Raw genomic sequence first — 7,202 nt, 5'->3', positions numbered from 1 at the left:
TAATTTTTAAAATTCTACATCATAATACACATCCGATTTAACTTTTTTTTTTCAAAATATTATTTTAAAAAGTATAAAATAATGAATAGCCTTAAGATTTTAAATTAAAAAAATTAAAAAATTATATATCAAATCTGCAAGATTACGACAGCACTTTATAAGGAATAATTTAAATATATAACATTTTTCATAAAATATATGAAAATCTGATCGGTTATTTTTATATTGTTATGAATTTGACTGGCCAGTAGACGAGCAGCCGGGTAGGGTACCTGGACTCTCTCTTAAAATATCATTAATAAAAAAGAAAAAATCAAATTAAAGATCGATTATTCTACACTCACCAGTGTGTGTATATATTTAACTAGCAGAGCTTCAGCACCCAAAACGCTTAAGGTCAGTTACCCTCAGGTTCTGATGTTTACTGTTTTTTGAGCTTCCCGTGCTCTTTAGGTACTGTCTTTAATTACTCTTTCGTCCATAGATTTTCCTACTGTTTGGTTGCCGAGAAATGATTGTATGCTTTTTTGGTAAAATTTTCCGATATATATATATTTTTTTTCCTGAATCCTCTGTTTGGTTACCGAGAAAGTCTTCCAAGCAATGTGAAGTGGAATTTTGTGTATTATTAGTGTTATCGCTTTTTATTTTTTTGTTTTGTGTGATCTGTATAGTAATATTTGTTCTCTGTTTGGCTGCTGTGAAGGGAAATGAAGTGAACTGAAGTGAAAACTAGTACTTTATTTTTAGTATTTTCTTCTGCTTTTGGTCCATTTTCTTGAAAACCAAACAAGCAGGAATCTACATTTTCTAGATCTAAAGTAATGGTTTCTTATTTTTAAAATTTAAATCTGGCTAGGGATCTTGAATTCTTGATCTATCTTTATCTTTTTTTCCTATTTGTGCATTTAGTTTTGAACATGGTGAAAATTGGGCAAATTAGCGTTTATTTCGCACTTTCTTGCTTGAATATTGATAATGTATGCAGACATTTGGTGCCTCCAGAAGTGTGAATAGCTTGTTTCTGCATTTTTTTATTATGTTATCATGGAAAGTGTAAAGAGAAGTAACAATGGGGAGATCTTGGTTCTTGCTCAGAAAGATAAACAGTGATAATACATAGTACTTAAAATCTATAATATTTGATGTGTTGTTCATGCAAAATCATGGTTCTTCAATGCTGGTGAACTTGGTTTTGACTAAATTACAAACAACACTGTATTATATTTTGTCTAGATCTGAAAGTATCCTTAAATTATGGTTATACACTGCGAAGCTATCTTTTGTCATATACATTTTCAACATTGTCTTGATTTTCTTTTGAATTATTGCATGTGAAGTTACTTTGGGATGTTGACTTAATCTCAAACTGCTACTATGTTTAATTTAATGTACTGTTTGAAAAATAAGTATTTATATATGAATCAGAAGTTTAACTTGAACTTAGCAAGTATTAGAGTTTTTTCAATTCATGTACCTATTTATTTTTTGTTAAAACAATAATTCTAGTGATATGTATCTTATACATTCTAAGATGAATCTGATTGTTTAAGACTTAATATTTATGGTTTGGATATAAATATCTTGTTTCTGGTGAATAAGAGGGGGAACAATGTACCACCATATACTTGATTCATTCATGATGCAACTTCCCCAATAAAAAGTTGTTGATTTTCTTTACCCTTTTGTTGCCTTTAAATGATTGTTTTATATTTAATTTCCTTATTTATATTTAAATCTTCATAATGATTTTGGTGCTTGATTTTCAAGCTGGTCACTGGAGGTGTATGGAAGTAACAGGAAGAGACCATTTTACATATGATACATGTCAAAGCTCATTTCAGTATTTTTGATATAAATGATGTGGAATGGGAGGCTTATAGTTTTAGTTCGTATAAATATGCATTTGTGTATATCCATGTAATTGTTTTAAATTCTTTCATCATATGTGGGATTACATAGGAGCCCCTTTGGGGACTAGCCGTATAGCATGTTGGAAGTTTATTTTGAGTTTTTAAATTAGTACATTTTGTTAAATTTCTAGATCACTTGTCCAACATTCAGTTATTTCTGTTCTGAATGCATCTTGTACCATGTTTGCTTTCTGTAAATTTGTTAACCCTAGCTATTTATTTTGTTAAAATTTGATGCAAGGATCTTTAGTTTCTGCAATCTTTTTCTCCTTAAATTGCAAGAATTACTTTAATTATTATTGAAAACTTTGCTAGTTGGGTGCAGAATACAGTGTTTTGTTATTTATTTATTTTCTACAAAAAAACTATTTTACCCTAAGTTTACCTGCATTATGAAATGCAGATACGGATTTTAAATGTTTTCTAATTACAATCTTTGCTATCTTTGTTGAAGTGTCTTCAGTTCTTACAATGTCAGATCTGAAGACACCCTGCGCCGAAGAGGAAAAGGGTGTGGTTGACTACTTTGTTCAGTTAGATGGATTATTGTTATTTTTGTTGCCTCCCTATCTCCTTCACTATCTATTTCCTCACATATCTTGGAGATGTCAAATCAGAGTGAAGTCCTTCAAGAGGCGTCAGAAGGAACATGAAGAAAATGTTAGAAAAGTTGTAAAACGCCTGAAGAGAGGAACGCAAAAGGATGGTCTTGTCTGCAGCTCGTAAACCCTGGATAGCAGTTGGAATGAGGAATGTGGATTATAAGCGGGCTCGTCATTTTGAAGTTGATTTATCAGAGTTTCGTCACATCCTTGACATTGACAAAAACCAAATGATTGCAAAAGTTGAGCCTCTTGTCAACATGGGCAGATCACCAGGGCTACCGTCCCAATGAACTTGCCCTTGCCGTGGTTGCAGAGCTTGACGATCTTACTGTTGGTGGCTCATCAATGGCTATGGAATTGAAGGAAGTTCCCACCTCTATGGCCATTCTCTGATACTGTTGTGTGCATATGAAATGTTCTGTCAGATGGTCAGGTTGTCAGAGCTACCAAAGATAACAGAGTATAAAGATCTTTTCTATGCAATTCCATGGTCTCAGGGAACTCTGGGGCTTCTGTCTCTGCTGAGATAAGGCTCATACCCATTAAGGAGTACATGAAATTGACTTACAAGCCTATTGTGGGTAATCTACAAGATCTTGCACAGGCTTATTCAGACTCTTTTGCGCCCAGAGATGGGGATCAGGATAATCCAGAGAAGTTCCGGACTTTGTAGAAGGCATGATTTACTTCCTACGGAAGTGTGATGATGACTGGAAGATATGCCTCAAAAGAAGAGGCCAAACAGAGGGGGAATGTGATTAACAGCGTTGGTTGGTGGTTTAAGCCCTGGTTCTACCAGCATGCACGACATCACTGAAGAGGGGAGAGTTCACAGAGTACATACCTACCAGGGACATTACCACAGGCACACAGGTGTTTGTACTGGGAGGGGAAGCTCATCCTTCCATTTGCTGATCAATTTTGGTTCAGGTATCTATTTGGCTGGTGATGCCACCCAAGGTTTCTTGCTCAAGGCCACTCAAGGTGAAGCCATCAGAAACTATTACCATGAGATGCATGTCTCAGGACATGCTTGTTCCTCTTTACAAGGTCGGGGATGCCCTTGAGTGGGTCCACCGTGAGATGGAGGTAACTTTTTTGATCTACTGTCACTCTACTATTCTTTTTTTCTCCTTTAACTTCTTTTGGTGGTTACTTTGTTACATAAATTTCAACTGAAGTATTTGGTTTAAACGTGAATTGAAGATGAAAACCTTTTATAGTGTAGTCCCAGCATTAAAAGAAAAAAATTACTGTTAATTAAATAGATTAGATACTTAATGCAGAATGAGAAGAACTAGAACGACTTAAGTAGTTCTAGAACCACATCCAAAGCAAGACGTGATTTCACAGTCAGTTATAAGGAAATGAGAATTTTGGGGGCTAATCAGAATCGAGGTTAGAGTTTTTATATACCAAAACGAAGACTAGATTTGGCTGTTTTTTGGGCAAAATAGTGCTGGTTAGTGGATCTGAAAGCTTACATCTATTTTATAGGCATTTAAAAGGTGCTTAGCATGGAGATCAATTTTCCTTCTTTTAAATATGTTATTATAGATTTGTGTGTAGACACTCTTTTGGCTATTTGTGTGGGCCTGTAATTTGTTTTGTTGAATTGTTGAGGACTCAAAGCTTATTGACATGAGATTTCTATCTAAACTTTTAGGTATACCCCCTTTGGCTCTGCCCACACAGGCTATACAAGCTTCCTTTCAAACCATGGTGTATCCTGAGCCAGGGTTTGAGCACCATCGTAGACAGGGAGACACACATTATGCTCAGATGTATACTGATGTTGGGGTTTACTATGCGCAGGCCCTGTGTTGAGGGGTGAAGTATTCGATGGTGCAGAGGCAGTTCACAAAATGGAGCAATGGTTGATCGAAAATCATGGGTTTCAGCCACAGTATGCAGTGTCCGAGCTGAATAAAAAAATTTCTGGGGATGTTTGATGCTGAGCTCTACGAGTACTGCAGGAGGAAGTAAAGGCTGTGGGAACATTAGAGTGTATACTACAAGTCGAAGAAAGGAAGGAAGACGGAGAAGGAAGTGCAGGAAGCTGAGCAAGCTATCATTGAACCTGTATAGTGAGGTTGACCAGCCGATGGGCTGATTTGAAGTGAATTGGTAGGATTTGTTGCTTTCTCCGTGTCAGTGTTAGGTGTCTTTGTATTCCTTTGAATTGTAATTTCCCATGTGATGCAGTATCTCTAGTATCTACTGACATTGTTTGAGGGTTTGAGGTTGTTAACGGATTAGCTTAGACTATTTGTAGGTTTATGGTATCAGATGATGATTTAGACCAGAATGTTATTAGTACTTTTCTCACTCTAGGATAATTTTGGTTTTGGTGCCGTTAGATATCAATATGGAAGCTGGCTTTTGGTTAATTTGTTACAATTCAAAAATTAGTAAGGATGACAGAAATGAGTTCTAATTGATTCCATTTCTGATCGAAACAGAGACCAACCAAATTTTTCTCACTCTATCTGATAGAAGATATATTTAGCCTATATTTTAACATGAAACAGAGACCAACCAAAATTTGCACCGAATTTTAATTTTTAGTATTTTTTTATCTTGTAAAGTCCTTAAGTCATACTCAGACCACGTATTTAATTATCAATTATACTAATGGTGGATCATTGAAGAGCATCAAACCATGGTATTTTGACATTTCAACTAGGTATAGGCATAAATCTTTTTGAAAAATGTAAATAAGTTGCTCTTAAGTTTATTTAAGATCTTTAGAATTTCATAAAATTCTTAAGAAATAATCAAAATAAAATGAAAAAAAGGTCATGAGAGGAGAATAATATGTATATTTAGTGGCTAAGGGGTGTAAACGAGCCGAGTCGAGCCAAGCCGAGTATTGCGTGTTTGAGCTTGGCTAGCTTGAGGTATTGAGCTCGAGCTCAGTACAGAAAAGACAGCTCGAGCTCAAGCTCGAACAAAACAGTGAAATACAACGACGAACCAAAAAAAAAAAAAAAAAAAAAGTGGATGAAGAGCCTTCTTTCTTATCCTTTAGGTTCGACCTCGCTCTCCACTTTTCACTTCCCCAAGTTCGTGGTCATCAATACCTCTCATCGTCAGAACCTCGTATTTACGGCTTTTGCGGCTAAGGCCTTACTTGAATCGACTACTGATTCACGAGAAAATCTTTCCTTTGGAAGGGGGACAATCATTTGCTTATATGAAGATTTCTGTCGATCGAAGAGCCCTCACACTTATAAGCTTCAACTAATCAAATGGGAAGGAAAGTTTTGGATCAGGGTCAATTTTTTTTTTTTTTTATGCTGCTCAGAGAATTGAGGCCAGGGCCGTCGGCTAGGGTGATTTGGAGGAGATTTGAGTTTATAGTGAATCGATTATGTTTTGAATCACTGAAGAATGGATTGGAAACAGTGAACCTTGTTTTGTCTCGTATTCCAAACGTAGAGGACGACGAGTTTGAAGGTATTGGGCTCTGAGTTCAAGCGGTGGAGTTGTGGTTGGGCGAGTCAACAGAGTTGTGGTGTTAGGGTTTTTTATGTTCTAAATGGAATTCAATTTTTAGATATTGGGAATAAGGGGTATGTTTGTATTTTATTTTCAAATTGGTAAAAATACCCTCTAGTAGTTACAAAACTAGCATAATACCCTCAAGCTCGCTAAAGCTTGCGAGCAAGTTGAGTTGAGTATCGAGGAGCTCGAACTCGACTTGACTCAATCGATGAGCCGCTCAAGTCAACCTCGGCTCAACTGACACCCCTAGTGGCTACAGGGGTAGAACAAGAGAATTATTTCGAGGAGGTCAAATTAATGTTACAAACGCGGGGATGAGTTAGAAAAAACATAATTCAGTAGGATTTAGGCCAACTAAAATGTCAAATTTTGCTAATTAGATGGACCAAAAAAATAAAATATCTTCTTTATGATTTTTTTTTTCTTTTTTTTTTTTGAAAATATTAAAATGAGGAAGTTGCAAAAAAATGTAAATGTATTTGACATGTTTGTCTAAAAACAGTATTTAAAAATGTAAAAAATAAAAACTTGTTTGAAAACAATATATTTTTAAAACAATTAATTAAGTTGTTGATTGTTACCTTTGTCACGGAGGTCAATGCTACGATTAATGCCCAATTACAGTATAAAGCTACAAATCAAGCTGAAAGGTTAGGTCAAATGAATGCTTATTGAGACCTCAATAAAGCTCATAACTTTTCAAAAATGTAAGCCCATGACAACTATAAAGTAAGCCCATGTATTTGTCTAAATAAGCCCATGACACACTCTTCAACAAAGCTCATCATACGCTGGCATGTCTATTTCAAGTTCACTTCAATCCAAGGCTTGGCCATATCATCTCACAAGCCTTTCTACACACAAGACTCAACTTATTCAAACACAAATCAATCATTTTTAAGGATTGACTATTCTCACGAGCAATGACCTATAATAATCACACTAAGGTAATATCTTTTTCTTTTTCAAAAGGTCGGTGGACCTAGGCTACTTCAATAGGCAATTGTTTGGTTATGGTTGGCGGTACTAGAGCATCCAAAGATGGTATTAGCTGACATATCTTTTTTAGATTATGGCCCACTGGGGGCACCTAATTGGAAATTCAATTATAGCGTGGAATAGGGGTGTAAGGAGCCCAACCGAGTCGAGCTGAGTTTTTGCATAATGGAGCCAAGCT

At 35.7% G+C, this 7,202-nt stretch overlaps 1 pseudogene; it reads left to right on the top strand.

Moving 5' to 3' along the window:
• Window positions 1-262: 262 nt before the first annotated feature.
• LOC116127702 lies at window positions 263-4,631 on the top strand (annotated as a pseudogene).
• The last annotated feature ends 2,571 nt before the right edge of the window (window positions 4,632-7,202 follow it).

Source organism: Pistacia vera, unplaced genomic scaffold (assembly GCF_008641045.1).
Source record: "Pistacia vera cultivar Batoury unplaced genomic scaffold, PisVer_v2 Contig100, whole genome shotgun sequence".
NCBI classification, from domain to species: domain Eukaryota; kingdom Viridiplantae; phylum Streptophyta; class Magnoliopsida; order Sapindales; family Anacardiaceae; genus Pistacia; species Pistacia vera.
This window is presented reverse-complemented; position numbering and strand designations above follow the sequence as displayed.